Genomic DNA, 20488 nt, shown 5'->3' on the forward strand with positions numbered 1-20488 from the left:
ACCACATAACTGATATAACATGATTAAGAGTTAGATTGTGCAAAAATGCATGGGAGCAAGTAAAGTGGAGGATTATTTATTTTATTTAAATACACGCTACATTTTTATCTCTATATCCTGATGCATATTTTCATTTTATATCTGTCTTGGATATCAATATGCAACTGCCGTATTAGGAATTGTAGAAATTACATATTATCATGAAGGCTCCACATCACATATTAAATTCATTAGATATTTTCATGTTTTAGTTCAATGCTACAACACACACAAAGTTTACAACCTTCTCATCATAAGGCTCCTTATTCCACAGTATACTTTTCACTACAAGAAAAATATTTAGTTTACAGCAGATCTCTCAAAGCCAGATATAACTGAGGATTCTACACAGAAAACATCCCCAAGCCACTGCTTAACTATCTTTGCCCTGTTGGAAGGAAACAATTGGGGTTTTTTTTCTGGGGTTGGGTGATTGTGATATTTGGTAGTTTCCACTCCCTTCTGTCTCATACACTTTAAAAAAACATTTGGTTTTAGGTAGTAAAACTTTTCTTTTGCGGGTATTTTTTATTTTACAAAACTGTGTTTAACTACACAATAACCCATCTTAAGTATACATAAATTGTATAAACATTTTGATATACAGTATATAAAGCATTACACAAATCTGTACCTGTATACAGTACTTTTGTAGATCATATTTCTTATGCTTTTGTAATTTATTGATTTCCATAATCAGCATGTCCTTGATGTAACCTACAGCAAGGTACCTTAAAATACTTCATCACCCCAAAACCAAAGTGAATGGAATTGTTCAGCTAAGTATTATCAGTCAATAAAACTGATATATAAACATTCAATTCATTGTAATAGCTGGAGTGGTAAAATGCAGCACACCGTGTGGTCACAGTCAGCTGAGCAGTAAGTAATACAATCGTTTTATGACAGCCAATACAAACAGCCAAGTCCTTCTTTAACAGTAAAGACCCGTAAAACATATCAATACAAGTGCTTTTATTGGGAAGAAAAGATGGACGATAGATTCTCAACAATTGAAATATAGAAAAGAAGACAAATTAACAACATATTGAATGAAACACATTATTCATGAAAGAATTAATTTATTAAAATGAACAATAACACAGCTAGAAATTCTGCCTACACTGAATACATATATTCGTAACAAATACATATTTCAACCAGGGTTGTGAAATATCAAATTTTTTATTCAATATTTAATAAAAATTAACATGCAAAAGCAAATACCACAATGTTCAGCATTTTTGTTAGATTTTCTACAATTATTTCTGAATTTTAAACAAAACCCTCAAAGTCTCCACCACTCACTTAAGCATTATTGTATCGACTCCACCCAGGTAGCCCAGCAATGATGAGCGTGAGAAAAAAAAATGGCAAAGAGGAAAACTTAAGAAAAGCAGAGTCAGTTGTGGTGTACGCAAATGGTTTTCTTTCCCAAGGATGACAGCTCAAGTAATGCAACATCTAAAGATAACACACATTACTGCATATTAAGAGGCCACTGAGTCACATGCAGTGTGCCAGTAATGTGCCCTCCACCTCCCCAGCAAAACAGGTCACCGCATACTAAGCAAAGTTCTATAAAATATTGTTCTGTTGTATACCACATGGGCTGACAAGCAACCGGGGGAGGAGAACAGTACTGCCATGACTTACGGTGCACTTTCACCTGTTTGCACCATAAACATTCCAGCAGTTTGTCAGTGGTCAGATAACTGTACTAACCAGTAATTTACACCACATTAGAAGTGAGATGCCCACACAGTATAGGCCCTCATTCATCATTTCATGCTCTGTACTAAAATGTTACAAGCGGGAATAAAAATAGCAGCCTTCGTAGTTTGTGTATGTGTGTGAATTTTTTAATGTTAATGTATTAGTTATGAGGTAAACTACATTACAGGCTATTTTATTTTTTGTGTTTATGTGTCTTGGTTTTCAGGTATATTGAGCTTCCTAGTGACTGTGAGAAAGTCTGCACTGAATGATTTGAAGTTATAGTGTTATCTCATCCCGTTGGTTATTTTGGACTTGTGTACCTACAGTACTTTGTGTCTAGCCTCTTTAAGAAACTGCAGTTTTCTGCCTTCAATGTTTCACTTGTAACATTTACCAAATTGTGTGTGTCAATAATTAAATACAAGTATATACAGAGTTAAAAAAAACAAAACTGCTCTAAAACATCAGTTAATACACAGCTTTACACATGGCATGTGGCAATGTTTGGGATATGACATTTCTTGCCAAGCGTCTTAGTAAATAAATGAAAATTACAGTATTTTACTATGGGTTCAGCAAATTTTTTCTTTTATATTTCTGTTTCAAGAACTGGTTGATCACTTTTTCAAAAGTGGTTTCAGTTGCGCTGTCAAAAGCAGATATTGAATTTTACTCATCATTTGTTGTAGTAAATTAACTCTCTTGTTTAACTGTTTATTTTAGACCACACATGCAAATAAATGTCATCAGATTGAAGAACTGAATTTCTTTTGATCTAGAAAATAGTTAACAAAAGGATTAGATATTCTGTTGCCTTATGTGCTCTATTCTGTGACCGTCTAAGAAGAGTGTCTTGAGGACTATTAAACGACAACATTCCACCTCTATTACAATAACAATAACACATATTCAACATGCAGCGCATTCATTTTCCATTAACTTTTATAAATATTTTGTTCCGGTGATCTTTGAATTTGAGAAGTGGTGATTAGTGAACACCGCAGAGTATACTTCACCGTGAGTCTGGCAAAATAATGGAAATGTTTAGGAAATTCGCTGCACTCAATATGGTCAGCCAATGTACTGTAACCCTCAAATAAAAATATTGCTAGTTTTGCGTTTTTTTTTTTTTTTTTTATATAAAAACGCATGTGAGATGGAAATCTGGCTAGAGTACTAGTTGGATCTTAACATCATGCATGAGTGAAGCAGATCATTAGCCATGTCAGGCTGGCCTTGCAAAACATCATAGGGTATGAGGGATAAAAACTGTTCGGCTAAGTCAGCCACACACTGAATTTGCAGGAAAATATTCTGCAAACAATTTCACCAGCAAACAAAGCATATTCGCTATGAAAAATGCTTTGGTGAATTTCACCAATCAGTACCACTGCTAAAATTATATAGGAGGAGGGGAAATACATAACCATATTACTCTGTTAGTGATAGGATAATAAAATATCAATTAATTAAATCTATGTGATTTTTATAATAGTAAATTTTAAAAGGGAGATATTATCATACTTTTGTTTAGAATCAAAAGTAAAAGTAAAGCTTCAGGTATTTGAAACCAAACTGCTCCATGTCGACCAGAATATTACAGCCCTAGTTGGAATATCAAGTGCCGTGCCAAGCACCCATCTATACTGTAGGGAAAGAAGGATCCAGAAAGCTTTTATAGAACACTAAATGCAAAATTAAATTTGCCCAGCTACGCATATAGTAATTACTATGCTGGTAAATGCTATAAAACAGATTATCTGCGCACATCACACAAACTGTTACAAAAAAAAAAAAAACACATATGCAAACACATAAAACAGAAACACCTACAAATGATGTATATCATAAAACAATGCATGGATAATATATAAATGTGCATGTAATGTGATTTGTGATCAAAAGAAACTCAAAAATAATAAGTAGCGGTGCTATAAAACAAACATGGTTGGGGGAAAAAAAAACACCATTTGTGATGTTTCTTTGAGGCACAGAGGTTCATGAAATTGTTGCATATTGAGGACAAAAAATAAAATGTTTATTTTACTTAAATTTTTTTTATTACTGTTAGAAAATATACCAGATATTATGTCTATATGGTGTTGATAATAAAAAAAAAATATAATAATAAAGACTTTTTAAACACATCAAAAATAAGATATGTTAATAGCAAATAATAGTACTATTATAATATGAAAATTACAACAATATTAATTTAAGTCTGTTTTGCCAAGTCCTAATACAGAGACAAATCCCTAGCTTTTCAAATTGAAAAGGCAGGGTATTTTTCAAAAACAGTAGCTGTTTAACTCTCCGGCAAGTCAATGTACTTTTTTCACTCATCTACTATAGGAAGACGTTCCAAAAGACAAACAGTATTTTTTGCATTGAGGTCTGTCTGAATAAATGTGAGCATCAACATGTGACATGTTAAACATTCAAGGGTATTAAGCAAGCCAGGCTTTGCTCATGTTATATGGAGGATGAAAGGAGAGTTCCGATTGATAAAAAGAATTGTTGATCACTCCACAAAGACATTTTGCACAATGGTATATAGAGATTAGAAAAATAATCTATTGCTATTTTTACATTCATTGACCTTTAGTTTACATTCTTTTTGGCACTACTGCACACTTAATGGTTGGATTAGATATGGTACTACATCCATTTTTACTGCATTTTTTTCCAAGTTGCTTGTATTTTCATCATGGAATGTCTTCAACAGAAACAGAACAGCATTACTTTGGGATTCAATAACCACACAGACTTGATCTAGTTCCTGTTTAGCTCTCAGTGTGACCATTCAGAGGTAACTTTTTTTAATTAAATTAACCAACCTGATACTGCACTAACCTCAGACTTCATTTCACTATATGAAGCAAAACATTATTATAATAACAATAATAATCAACCAAGCCAGAATTAGCATTTGAAGCGATGTAATATACATTTAATATACATTTAATGCATTTATTTGTTTTTTTTCCTAAAAAAATAGCAGCTGGAAATTTATCTTCACAGAAAGATTTCGGAGGGTGAGAAATTACAAGTAGTAACTTTGAAAATTTCCATGATTGCAGCAAAAATTATATTTTGTTCATTTTTACTTGGGTAAATTTTATTTTCCCATTAGGCTGTCTTTTTAAAATTGATTGAATGCACTAAATTATAGCATTTTAATTATTAGTGTTCTCTGTAGAAGACTACTATTGCAGGTGATCCCTTGTCATTACTTTTAAGAGAACACATAAAATACAAACACTTCTCATTGTGTGTCCATGTGATGTATGGCTGCAGCTCTTTTTGTTGGCTAGAAAACAATTACGCACCTTGCTGCATAGGCTAGGCCAGCCATATAACTCAGAGATTTGAAACTTTAAATTTTATATTGAACATTCAAGACTACAATAAATTCTAAATATTTTGTAAATTTTCAGCTGAATGTGACAGCCCTAGTCGAAGGAACCTAGTTTCTCCCCAGAATAAGCCCACACGAACATAAGGGTCATACCCATGTCTTTGTCACTTTAACTTTAGACTGGGATGCAAGCTTGTGTGCTGCCCCACTGTGGGAACAGTGGAAAAAAATCATTAGAAATATATGGGCCACTACAGCTGGTAAAATGGTAGGCAGGAGTTGAAAACACTGTTCTTTCAACTGTAAGAAATGATTCAATGATTGTTACAGCTACCAAGGAACTTTGGAGTAAAAATTGGTTTCATGTTGAACACAGTTCCCATTAATTTCTATCTGTCTCCTAGAGTACTGATTTACTATTTAATTGAAAGAATATGCTAAATGAAATTAAAGGTAATTTAATTACAGAATGTACATAATTAGAAAGACCTGAAAAGGGTACCCAAAAAGACCTCTGATTAAAGAGTAAATATGGGTTATATTGACTATTGCAATTAACAGGCCAATGTGTGACTGTGGCCTAAAATGGACTTGTGTCCCTACATTTGGTTCCTGCGCTATGGTCATTACTAGGGATGTTCTGATCGATCAGCCACTGATCAAAATAGGCCGTTTTCCACCCAAAAAAAAAAAAGAGAACAAAAAAAAAAAAAAATAGACTTGATCGGTGATTGGTAAAAACACCAATCACAAAAAATATTTTCAGCCCCTGCTTTTCTAAACTTTATGTAATTTAGTTGCAGTGCAGCTGCAGTTAAGAGTAGTTGAGCCAGCATGTCTTCGTTTTTTTTTCCTCTTTCTTTTGCAGCAAATTTCCTGCAGTGTAAACAGAGCAGCAAGTGGAAGCTTGTTTCATCAGTGAACAAGAGGTGATTAGTATATTAGACTGCGCGTTAAAGAAAGTGGAGTAATAAACTGACAAACAGCAAGAAAAGTTACTTTAAGGAATTCAGACCTTTATTTTGTCCTTTAAATGAACACGGTTACCACTTGAGTTTGGATAGCAAGTTGTTTAAAATAAAGCAGCTTATACTTTTAATTGGAAGAAGAAAAGATAAAGATGAATTTGAAATTGCTGCTTAGTAAACAATGTTTTTTTTTTTTTTTTGTTTTTTAAACTTTTGCACTGTTTATTATTTGTTGCTGTGTGTCATACAGCATAAGATTTGGTAAGAAACTAGTACTACATAATTAAAATTTTAATCCAAATTTTATAATTACACGTCAAGAATTACGAATGTCTAGTTGATACAATGAAGAAAAAAAAAAAAACACCTGTAATGTAGTTTTTAACAGCAAAAAGCTATACTCCAATTAATGATTTAAAATGATTAAAACGTACAAGTGCATGTATATTTAAGCACTGTTTAATTGACAATTTAAACAATGATTGATTGTGTGAGAATAAATATTTTTATTAGAGAAATGGTGAAAACTACTTTTTTTTTAAAATTAAGTCTTGTTTCAGTTAAGTACATTACAAAAAACTAAGCAATATGACAGCTTGTAATTTTAATAATAATACATTTTATTTATATAGCGCCTTTCCCATGCTCAAGGCACTTCACAGAGTCTTAGAAAAAACAGCAGGGTATATGTAACATTGGCTACAAATGTTTTCCTGAATAGAACAATTAAACAGATAACAAAGCATTAAATAATTATGAGAAGCATTTTATTTTCTTTTATACCATATGTATTATGGATAAATATTTTTGTACATAATTTATTACTTAAAGTATACTGTATATTTTAAAGAAATTTTATTTATTTTAGTATTTTATGGTCACTGAGCAATAAGTCCAGAGAATTTCATTTTGTTAATAAAAACTGAACAGTTTACACATGTGGTCTATAGTTTACTTGTAAACACACACATTTTAATGTAGGACACAAGACTTCGATTTATCTGGTTATGCAGGAGATTAGTGTACAAAGTTTGTTAAAGGGATAATTAAAAAACAAAATCGGCCAATGAAGTAACATGAAATCTGTGATCCGTATCGGCCTTAAAAAACATGATAGAGAATTGATAGATGAATTCACAGTAAGAAAAACACTCAATTTTAAATTCAGATTTTTATACTTATGCTTAGAGTATATGTATAGGTATTGAAACTCAATTAAAATTCTTGTTTTTGGAGTTTTCTTGTGTATGCAGTAACACCACATTTTGGAGAAAATGCCATGAGTGAAAAATCTCATTACTTTCCATATTGTCAGTGTGGTGCCTCCAGTAGCACTATCTCCAAAATAAAAGTTGAAGCAAATTTTAAATTGCATAATTATACTTAACTTTATTAATTAGAAATGGGTTATGTTTTATCACATCCTTCTTCACAGAAATACGTATTGCCCTTGGTAATTTACTATAATGTTCCCAGATATTGAGCAGTTATTAAAAATGCCTCTGGGAATGTTAACTTGTAATCTGATAGTGGAAGTGTGTCTTCTGGAAGCAGCAGTGTTTGCAGAAGATAATTGAATTTCTCTTCCAGCTATAGTAAGGTGAGTCACATTTGCTGACAGTGTATTAACTTTTAGGGCTTACTTCATAACAGTGGGCAGTTCAGGATGTAGTTTCTTTGCTATGAACACCAGCACTAGTGACAATTTTTAGGAACTTTGGTAATTTGAAGCATAGACACAAAGGTTAAAATAGCTTTTAATTCAAGTATTCCCTGAAGAGCCATATGAGATGAAACAGATTTATTCTTGGAAAGCAGATACAACCTAAATAAATGTATCCATTTATGCCAGTAACAAACCAAAAACATTCGGACTCTATAATCTTAAGCATAGAATTTTAAAAAAGGAGTTACATCTTGAATGGTGTATAACAACAGTATTTGGGCTTAACTCAAATAAAATTTTAACCTTCTCTAATCTTGAAGCTCTTTTTAGCAGGTCCTTAAGTTGACATTAACCAAGAAAATGAGGGGGGGTATTGAGTAGGGGTGTGCAATACTGACAAAAAAAATGATACTGATATTTTCAGGTACTTTGTCATTAATGCTAATTAGATGATATTCAAAAATACGTTTTTAAAAGTCTTATACTATACTAGCTCTGGCTTGCTCTTGTGAATAGGATATAAGCTATTGCTAACTAATAAAATCAATGGTAATATATTTAAGGAAAACAAGTCTAAAACATTTAAGTAAAACAATAAAAAAAAATCTGCACAAAGACCAATAAAAAAACAATTATAATGACAGCAACAAACACTTCCGCTTAATGTAAACAAGACATGAATATAAGGGAAATAAAATACTAATCACAATTGTACTACAGGGCAAGGATAGACATTCAACTCAACAAGAAAAAAAAATCATCATATATTATGCACACGCACAGTAGTCTATCGTAATAGGTTACATGAAGTCTTGTTATACCAGACATATAACATATATGCCTGGAAACAACCATGAGTGGTGGGAACAATTAGACGGTTCTCAAGTGTCACATTTCTAAACTAATCCAATGCCTCAAGAAAGCTGCACCCAAAGTAGGGGCGATGATTTTGAAAAGCAAAGAGCAAGCAAGAACTCTTATTAATTTGAAATGACAAACAGCAAGGATTTGATTTCGATAAACTGCTATGTTTATAAAATAATGAAATGCAAAGTATGTATTTGACGTAAACAATGTGTCACACCCCATTAAAAGGAGGTGAAAAGGACTGTCGTTAGGAGTGTTGATAATGAAGAGACACAGCAGATGAAGATTTCAGTACTCAAAACACCTGATTTAACACATTTGCCTACTGAGACCAGTAGATATACAGATAAGTCTGCACAGCATCCAATGTCTCACGGCACATTTAAACAAATAACTAGATTCATTTTGGCTACACTTATCAATAGATCAATATTTCCTTTTTATACATGGTCATTCACTGACATCATCATTATAAAGCAACCATGCATTTACCCTTTGCTAAATTGTCCGGGATGTAATATATGGAATGTTTATGCTATAAAGACAACTGGAGGCTTGCATTTTAACGACTCTTCTCTGAATAACCTTCTGCAGTGACATATCTCTCATTATAATGATGAGATAATTATATGCAGATCAGAAACTTATTTTAAAACCAAACTTATTTACCTACCCTTCCACCCTCATCTACCATGCAGACATTTTTATAAACCAATATTACTGAAAAAGGAAGCATGTCAAAATCATATCAATGTTTTAATGACAACATACACTCAAACAAACCAGTGCTGGGAATAAGATATTGCAATGCATGAAAAGATTAAATCAGATTGCCCAAAACAGGACACCAGAATTAAAAAACAAAAAATCATGCAAAAAGTACATTTGTGGGAAGACCTTTTTGAAAGTTATCCTAAAGGTTTTCTACTCCTCAGCTCCACATTAAACTGGAATGTAGTATAGGTGTATATTTTTGATAAGGTGGATGATGCCAAAAGGACACCATCTCAATAATGCCATGTACAATGAGAACACATTGTAAATATAAAAATTAAGTAACAATGCTGATGAACAGAACAGAAAATTACCTTAAGTATAGTGAAAATAAAAATGCACTGGAATCACTATTTGTAGACAATTAAAAAAATCTGTTAGATCTTAAATTTACTGATACATTAATCACAATCAAATCACCTCTTTTGTTAATGCTTGAGAATTTTCAGGGGTTTGAAAGTAAAAAATTAAAAAAATTAAAAACCTGAGATCCAGAAAACAAATTTAAAGAAATAAATGCATAGATTACCTACACTTTTTGCATGATAGTTTACATACTTAAGCATGAAATATTGCAGCTGTCTTATCAAAGTGGAAAAGGCTGCAAAAAGGTAGTCAAAATAATAAAATGACAGCAGATTAATGTACATAAACATAAAATACACATTAGTGGCAAACAGAACTGTGACTGGTATAAAGCACACATTAAATCAAAAGGCACTGTGACACAAGGAAGACAAATTCACAAAACATATTCTTCAAAACAGAGCATGTTTTATGGTCAACAATTACTTAATGGCAAAAATTGATTTGATGGGACATCATAGCATGTGCTTTTGAAAAGAACTGCCTAAAGACAAGGGGAAAAGGAAAACTTTACCTAAACTGGCATGGACGTTTGGCTCCATTTAATAGTTTGCTGCAAATTAATGTCAGTGCCTTTCAAAAGACTATACCTGATTAGTAGAAAAAACAAAGACAACATGTTTCAGAATACCTATATAATACCAACTCTTTGATTATTTATTGATTGATTGCATTATTTGCCCAGTGCATCTGCACCTTTTTTTGTGTGTCTGCTGTTGTATGCATCCTAATTTCCCCTTGGGGTTAAGAATTTACAGTAGAATTCAAAGTGGACACCATGAACTGATTTATCTATTACTAAAACACATCCCCAGAAAACATTCTGTGCAAGTGCCAATATGTAGTATCTTTACTAAATAATTTTAAAAAGTGGCTTTCAGGATTGAAACAAAATAGACAAGAATTCTAATTACTATAAAAGATTAAATGAAATCTAACAATGTGAACTGCTTACATGAAGCAAAAACAAAAGGCATGGCTCTATCAATAACTATAGCATATACTACCCTACGATGGACTGTTGCCCTGTCCAAGGATTGTTGCCATCTCCCATCAAACCTGCTCTGGATATGTGGGTTTGAAAAATGAATGGACAGATTGATGTAGCATATCCAGTTGCTGTCATCAAATAGGGATGTAATCAACCATATCACTTGTCATATCAGTAATATCACTGCTAGACTGTAATGAAAGGCATGACTCTCCAATACTATTAAAAATACTGTTTTTCAGACCACTTTGTTGTCAGTGGTGCTTACACTGTTCTGTTTGCATTTCATTTATTGTATTCTTCAGCTACCAATATTAATGCAACTGTATGGTTTAGTGCCAGTTTGGGAATTGGGTTTAATGCTGTAGAGTTGTTAGGGGAAGTAATTTTGCAGTACTTGAGGTGCCAATACATATGTACTGTATGTTAAACATTGGTAGATATTTATAGTTCTTTCAATGGATAGATGTGCTGCCACCTAAGATGTAACAGTATTATCTTCCAAGACATGCATTTTCTTGCAGAAATCAGGACATAACATATAAAAAGTATCCATAGTTTACATAAGTATAGCCATTTTAAAGACGACTATTCAAAAGGAAGATAAAAATTATACAGGGACACAAAACACCCATAATTTGATGGAAGTGTTACCTCTATGGCTTAATCTCATTTTTGAAGAAAGCAAGTGCTGGTTATCTGGGAATAAAGATTCAAGCATCACTATGCATCACCCCATACAACATATAGCATAAAACAAAATCCGAGAGAGTTTATTTATGTCCTTTACTACTTCACAGACACACCCTTTTTTATGTTTATCAGCTCATTCTGTAAACATAGAAGACGCCTGCAGAAAAAAGAAAAGCATCTTAATTAACCCTATATACTGTACAGTCTCTCTTTCCAATTCTCATCATATCCGTCTCTTCTCTCTGCCAGCAGTAATGAAGGAGGAAAACTGTCTGGCCCAAGTCTCTGATAAGTGAAAACAGAGACTCCAGAATCAAAAAAAATAGCTGACGTGGTGAAAGGAAAACAGCAGCCAGAAGAGGTTTGTGGATCCAACACATGGAATCTTCCAAAACACATTGCTTCACATATTCATGAAAATATTGCAGTTGACTTTTCTTTCTTTCTCCACTCCCTACATGAACTGGAATAAAAAATATAAAAGAAAGGAAAATAAAAGTTTACAATGTGACACACACAACTGATTTTGTAGTAACTGCAAGGCAGCATGATGGCACTGTGGTCAGCACTGCTGCCTCCCAGCTCTGGCATTTGAAGCCCAGCCTGGGCTATGCTTTGAAGGAACTTGTGTGTCCTAAGGGGTACTCCAATTACTCTGCCACATCCCAAAATGTGCATGTTTGGTTATTTAAAGAATCCAAACTAGCCCAATGTAAACAACTTTGGTATTGCAAGTGCACCCTGTGATAGAATGGCACTCTGTCAAGGGTTAGTTCTAGCCTGCCCCCTGTGTAGCTAGACAAGGCACTAGCACCTAGCTAACCTGAACCAGACAGAAGGGATTGAGAATGGATGAATTGATGGGTAGGTGAGTAAAACTGTTTAAAGACCGCATCAGGTGCAACTTCACAGGATACACACACGCAGTATTCCAATGTCATTCAGATTTTAAAAACAACAAAAATGTTACAGTACAACAAGCAAAATCTTGCTATAATGTCTTATATAACCATATTATTTACACTGCAGGTTATATTAAAAGGTAACTCTTCCCAGAATGAAAACTGTGTATATATACTTGTTTGACTGAAAAGGTGCTTTACTGTACTGAAACATTCCTGTTTAGGAAGTGAAAAATGCCACTTAAAAAATGAAAAAAGAGTGTTTTTGAAAATTAATATAGAAGACTCTCCAGAAGTGTGTGTAAATTTAAAAGTCACTGGTGCAGATTCCCACAACTGATTCACCTGGTGATAGGCAAGTCACTTGAAGGATCCAGTTCCACAAATAGTGTATGCAATGAACAGAATTGTGTCATGGCTTTACAATAGCACTGGGCTGTTTCAATCGGCATAAAAAAAGTCAAGTAAAATAAGATAAAATAAGTTCATTTCTCCCATTGTGTTTCTCAACCTCTTTCCCTCATCACAAAAAGAAAGGCCTGAATGTTTATTGTGATGGGAGAGGGGAAGGGAATTTTATTGGCTTGGAGAGGATTTCAACATAAGGTTTTTAAAGAATGATACGATCAGTCTGGACTACTTCTTTTCTATCAAGTATATGTGATAGATTTATAAACTGTCTCCAGTAACTGAAAATAAAGAACTTATAGCTAAAATCAATATCATAAATAAAAATCCAAACAATATTATCTAATTGTCATATGAATTAGTGAATAACAAAATAATTTAGGATATTTTCACTTACACAAACTCCTTAACATAGTTTTCATTACAAAACACTTTTCAATTAAGTTTTGTCAGAAAATCGATTTGTCAAGTTTGTGAGATTTATTCTTTGCTTCATTAGATGTTAATAACACTTACTGAGGAGCAATACTTAAATGGACAATTAAATGTAATTCAAATTTCTAAAAAGCCCTGAACTCCTGATGCTCTAATCTTCTAAATCTCTCCCTCTTTTTTAACATTTGTCCCAACTTCAACAATACCTTTGTGAAATCAAATTTGCCAACCGAAGATTAATCCATTATTTCAGACCATCTTTAAAATAACATTTGTTCTGTTGTTTTCAAGGTGCCTCACATAAAAGAATAGAATGACTTAGAATAGAATGTCTTATTGTCACTGCACAGATGTACAATGAAATTTTAGCGTGTCTCCTGAATAGTACATACAATAAAAACTGAATCTTCCAACAGATTCAACATATGCTTTGCATTTTAAGCTACACACATGCATTAATATAAACCAATAAAACCAAAAAAAACTGAATGTCAAAATATAAATAGTAAATAGTGGGATAATTCCATTTTACAGTGATTGCAATGAGTCTCTGAGATGTTGCATTTTTGTCCCATCGATGCCATGAGTGACCGTGAAAGACATAAGATCAAAAGCACATAGATGCAGTTAAAATAAGATGGTTCTTTTAACTGATTAGCATAAGTGATCTTGCCAATGCCAGTATATATTGAGCTTCATTGACCTTAACAGCAGTAATTACTTAACAACTGGTAACTGCATCCCATTCACTCCCTTATCATACAATGGTCTGCTGTATGTGGTTGGACTATATTATCTCATTTTAGTTGTTACAACAAAAATTTTTACTTCGGCTTCAAAAATGCAACAAATGATACAAACCTAGTGTTCATGGATTTGTTTTCAGCAATGAAGCACATCGATTAACTGTGCTTCTCCGACATTGTGTGTTTTGTTAAGCACATTATATGTCAATTCATTAAAGTGTTGCCTTGTGCTGCACTTATAAGCCAAGGTTACACCAATGTCTCACCAATAATCAAGTTTTGAAACACTAACTAAATAAATGTTATTTTGGTATGTACTTATAGAGCAGCTCACTTTATCACCATTGTAGACTAGGCACATGTACGGAAATAACCACACCATTTGAAACTTGCCTCAGTATTTAAGCTGGCAGCACCTGTGCACAGTACAGTTTGTTTCAAACATACCTTTTTTCTTCACACCTTTCAAACACATGCAGGTTAAATTATTTAATGACTCTAAATTAGCCCTATATGAGTCAAGTGTGACAGCATGCTGCTCTGTCCAAGGCTGGTTCCTACTGCTTGCCCATTACAGCCAGGATAGGCACACACTACCAGCATCCTTGAACTGAATACAACAGGCAGAAAACCGATGGATGGCTGGATGGACAATAACAGCTATGTTAATCACAATGAAGAAATACATGGGAAGACTCCTTTATTTTTTATTCCTTTATTTGTACCATGATGGTGTGCATTTTAATAACATTCTGCTTACCATCATTCTAACATGATTCAAATGCAAGACACAAGTTAACAATTGTGACTCGTAGCTGATTAGTGACATCACACAAATCATTTTATACTTCCAAGCTAACTCCATAATGAGAAAGCAGCAGGATTTTACCATTTTATTAAGACCCACACAGAAATTCAAGTCTTAAAACAAAGGTAAAATGCCTTTTCAAGAATAACGCTTTCAAGATCATAAAATCTCATAATAGCTGGTATTTCAAATTCAACACTTCAGCTCTGTCTGTGCTAGATAATATAAGGAAACTCAAAAAAATATTTGATTTTTCTAAAATCTCTTTGAGCAACTAGCACTCAAACATGTAGTTTGAGAACACAGTGAGAGGTTGGCTGTCAACATCACAGAATCTGAGATGGTCACTGATGGATGTCAGCAACAGCAGGATAGTCTTTAGAGTTATTATGTTGAAAACAAAACCCTGAGAAAAGAACAACCATCCTTCTTCCATTAGCTGGTACTGACTGAAGGGCCATAATAAGAAAATTTCTTTTTTTTATATATATATATATATATAAACCTAGACATGTACACATTAACTTTGATGTTTGTGGCTATACTTAGTCAATTCTGTTGATCTTGTAACAGACAGAGTAGTTTTCTAGCTCTCACTGACACTAGGTCAAGTGAAGCACCACTCAGTGCACCACATATATCATTCCCCTTGACTGTTAACTGCTCTTAGGAAAAAAAAAAAAAAAAACCTGACTGTAAATAGTATCGGTTGATAAAATAGGCATAATGACTTTGAGGGACTTCCTTGGGTGAGTGTGCTGCAGTAATGTTGTGAAAATATCAATTTAACGATAAATATTAATTTTGAAACTTTGATACAGTACAATACTTGTTTTCCTTATATCAGTTCTATCCCACTAGATGCATTTACCTGCTCGCGCACTTTTGTGACAAAAACTTCAAATCCAGAGACCACTGGACACAAACACACACCACACCCCATACTGACAAGTAGTCCCACCTGCTCTCACTGACTGAGCTGCTGCTCATAATTAACAATTAAAACTGCAACCATCAAATGGAAGTGTCCAGTGGAATTCAGTGCCCCCTTTGATTTAGCACTGACACTTTAAAGTTGATTGTTTATCTGTTTGTGCTTGCACACCTTTGTTCGAGCATTTCTCCTTATAATTTAACACTTTCACTGTGCACACAGCTGCTTCCTCTGTTTGATGCTCCCAGAGTCTGCATTCTTTGTTTACATGTGTGTTATGTGTTATACTCATCTTAGTGGGTTGCTCTTTCTTTGAAAGCCGACAGTATAATTTATTAATGGGGTGTCGAAAAAATGTCACCTTTCACAAAGTATTCCATTTTACCTTCAACCAGTTTGTTGTGTTTTATCATTTCAGTTTTTCTTAGCCATCATGGAAATCTACATGGGGTAACACATAAAAAGATTTTTTGGTGGATTATTTCTTTAATTTGCGATTACACTTATCAATAACAAAAGAGGACAAAAGTAAAGTACACACTACATTCATAGCCAGAGTATCACAAAATCCTTTCATCTAATATAGAAGTGCCATCAATGAAGCACTGGTAAAAATAGTTTGCTGCTTTGCTTTTCTGAAGCTACAGATCTTTGGAGACTAAGTGACATATTTTTGCTCATTATTGTATTTTGTAATGTGTTTCTGTTGCATTTTGTTTTTTACTGTTTTTTTTTTTTTTTGCTGAAATGGCAAACAACTAGTAAATCAATGGCACATTGCAAATATCAAAATAAACTGAAAATGATATAAAGAATATGACTAATCGTTTACTGTATAAAAATTTCATGAGTTCTTAGCAAAGGAACAGTTGTATTGTTTTCTTATGGAGCAAAGTTAAATCCAATTTCTTTTCAGTCATGGATCACAACTTTGCCACCAATGTAAGCTACCTATTAAACATTTACGATTTATTAAAACTGAAATTCTTTTAGATTGGTTTCAGCCAATATAGTATTATTAAGAGCAGTTAAAACCTCACAGTTTTGTCACAATATAAAAGCATTCAGAGAAGCTACAGTTTACACTCAGTTTTACTCAATGTTTTCTGCTATCAGAGCACCACAAACTAACAGAGCAGAACAAAGGGCTCTTGAATACATTGTTCTATACAACCAGCGATTTTCTGTATAAAAAACTGCTTGAAAGTAGTTCAGCTATCCTCCAGCAATTACGCATTATAACTATGAAACATATTACATTTTGCAACATAAAGTTTCAAACTAAAGAAATAGCAGTTACACCTTTGACAATTTAATTTGTGGCTAGCTTTTTACCACCGCTGAACAGTCTGAATACATTTTTACAGAATTTCACACCTTCTTATTTTTTTAACTGTTCACCAACTTTTAAAAAATGCCACCAGTCTCAGGATCTCTCTACACCACTCAATGATTTCACTGCAGGTATTCTCCCTTTACCATCACTATAATCATTTCTTAGTAAGTGGCATACCTCAAATTACTTATGCTTGCCCATCCGCCACTCCCAGCAAGCAGACTGATATGCGCCTCACCCATATATTGTGCTTCAAAGCAAATTATCCAGAGCAAATTAATCCCAAGACAATTTCTGATGCAGAACAGTGTCTATCATGTAAGTGCCTGAAACAAAATCCTGTAATATAAATTAAATGCTCCATGTTTTGGCTTCATGTATAACTGACAGATATACTGGGTTATTTTGCAAAAATAGCACATACTTAGCATATATTATTAAAAATACAGCTACTGTAGATCGGTTTCTATACCATGCAATTAAACAAAAAATAAATTTCAATGAATAATTTAGATTCAGTTAACCAATTATTATTTAAAGCCCACTTTCGATTTTCTTCTGAAAAATTATTTTTCTGTACATAATGCTCCGTGGACCAGTTTGGCTTTACTGCATGCACGTATGTATGCCTTTTTACACACTTCAATGCAGTAAACTATGTGGTTCAGTCACAAATTTAAAACAGTTTGATTCTTTGAAAGAAGCAATTAAAAGAATTGTAACTTAATGATCTGGATGGACTGATATGAATGTAATTTTCAAAAGAAATACCAAAATACACCAAAATAAAACTTTAGGCCATAATGCATACTAAACAATATTAAAAATCATGTTTACTGCTTTGACAAAAATAAAGAGCATTGAAAGGATTAAAGTCAAAAAAAGTTATCCAAGAAAGTAGAAACCTTCAATATCCTTATAAACAGTAGATTTCAGCTAATGTATTCTAAGATCAGACTGCATCCACCATACAATATGTACAGTACATCTTGGCAGCCATTTCTAAAAAGATCTTAAGATACAACAGCATGTAGTCACTGTTCAATCAACAACACAAGCAGTTACACCCACACAATTTTGCAGGAATATAAAAACGTATTCTTAAATAACACACAACACACTCCTAGGGACCTCAAAAAGCATGTTCTTCTACCCAAAATGTCAACAGCTCTTCATCTTACTCATTCCAGAAAACAAATCTATTCAATCAGAAAAATTGACAACTACAGTATTTCTAGGCAACTTAAAATCTTAACTGACTGTATTTATCTACAAATATCTGCAATACTAAAATCCCTCTCGTCTTACAATAACAAAGAAAACAACCCAAAGTCATACCCAATAAACAGTAGAATTCTGTTATTTTCTTTTGCTTGTGTCCTTCAAATTAAATATTTTATAGCCCCCTTATTCCAGTATAGAGTTGTAAGGAGCTAAAACAAACCCCTAGTAGTGCTGCCTGAAAAACAGGGTACACAAATGCATACATCAGTCATAAATAAAGAATTTTAACAGTTGTTTGCCAATTAATATACCGGTTTTATGAACTTGGTAATACCCAGAAAAAAATCTGCCCAGGCACTGGGATAACATGTTTAGACAGTGCTCAGTTTGGGGATTAAAACCAGGCTTCTAGGGGTATGAAAAACAGCAACACTAATAACTGCACTACCATATTTACTTCACATAATCAAATTAAATCACTCAATTCTTATGTAGTCATCTTAACATTTGTGTTGTAGTGTATACATGCCTCATTCTATAGCAGGTTATAAAATAACTATAAAATTCTAATTCACTCGTTTTCTTCAGGATTTTGCACTGGACTGTATTTCCCTGTATATATGTTTAATTGATGGTCATTCTAACAATCTTCCAATCACCAAAACACACACATCTTTCACAGTGCAGAATAGTATCTTTTTAGGAGAATGAAAGGAAAGGGAATGGCTAATGGGCTCTCTTAGTGTCCACTTGCTAAACCTCTCCTTCAGGAGAAAGTACAAAATACTTATTTAGGGTGACTTTAACATGTACTAATTTCTGAAATACCATCCCTTCTGAATACAGAGAGAGCAAAGTTAATAAAGAAGAGTAGCTGATAAAAGAAAAAAGGGGGGTACAACACATAAATCATAGTATACATCAATAAAGAACTGAGCAGGTATTCTTCTAACCACATGTAGGAATTTTCTCAACAATGTTGCAATGAAGAACTTACCTTTTTTGGTTGCACTACAAGAAGAAAAATAAGTACATTCTTCAAGGAAACAATGAACTAAGTGAAATATTCAACCTCTTGCAACCTTTTACTTTGAAAATTTAACTCATCTAAAATTAAAGCATTTTTGTAAACAAACACAGATGGCAAGTACATGATAGAAAAGCTGCCAAAGAAAATACAATAATGGATGGCGAAGACTGAGGAGTGCCATAGGCCCTCGCACCTGAAGAGGTCTGTAGTGCAGAGTGATCAGCATATTTACTACTTGGAGCATCAATCCAGCACAACACCAAAGGAGCCTAATCACTTAAGACTGACTGCCATCCTCATCACCATGGCGACTGCTCTCAATCCAGGGTCGACTAGAAAATGTTCTCTTTATGTCTGAAAGTTCATAGAAAACACCAATTTAAATCTTATTCAAAAAAATATATTTACAAATAAACTACTAAGAGAAGGGTCTTATAAAATGTCTTTAATAAAGATTGACTTCTACAAGACCCACTTTATTCTGTATTTAAACAGAAAATGTTTTGGCTTATTTAGATAATAGGGAGTAGCTTTAAAAGGATCTTTTATTTTGCAGACACAGCACACAGTGACATTGCAGACAACCATGGATCAAGGACTCTATAACAGCCGAGAACACAAGAAATTAACATAATGAAAAATAACATAAATCAAATGTTCAATATATGAGAAGCCCAACGGTACTTATAATGGTAGAGAACATAGAAACATTACAACCAATGTAAAGAGCTTCTAGATTACAAGACATCTTAGAATTAATATTCTAAAGACTAGAGACATTCTAAATATTCTAAAGTACAGATGTTGAATGTTTTCAACAAAAGCAGGAAGATGTCATCTTTTATTAAATAAATACATAACAATTAGGTGTCAAGTATTAATGACATATACTAAATATTTTCATTTTATAGGAGACTATAGAGATTACATCCTGCCTGAAGAAGGGGCCTGAGTTGCCTCAAAAGCTTGCATATTGTAATCTTTTTAGTTAGCCAATAAAAGGTGTCATTTTGTTGGACCTTTCATTATATGGGAGACTAAATAAACTTACGGGTATTAGTAGAAATACATTTATATTTCCTCAAAATAATGAAATATTAAATACTTCAGCCATAGCAAGTTCATCTTAGGTGTTCCATTAGTCTTGTGATTTTGAAAAAAAAGAATATTTCATAGTTTACCGTGTGATTGCACATACTGTATATAAAAAAACAATTCCACCAG

At 33.2% G+C, this 20488-nt stretch overlaps 1 protein-coding gene across 1 annotated transcript in view; it reads right to left on the reverse strand.

The window, feature by feature from the left end:
* Positions 1 to 20488, reverse strand: part of atrnl1b (attractin-like 1b) — a 1074694-nt gene that overhangs the window by 1048634 nt on the left and 5572 nt on the right. The window lies entirely within an intron of this gene.

The sequence above is a fragment of the Erpetoichthys calabaricus genome, chromosome 2 (genome assembly GCF_900747795.2).
Source record: "Erpetoichthys calabaricus chromosome 2, fErpCal1.3, whole genome shotgun sequence".
In the NCBI taxonomy this organism is placed as follows: Eukaryota; Metazoa; Chordata; class Cladistia; order Polypteriformes; family Polypteridae; genus Erpetoichthys; species Erpetoichthys calabaricus.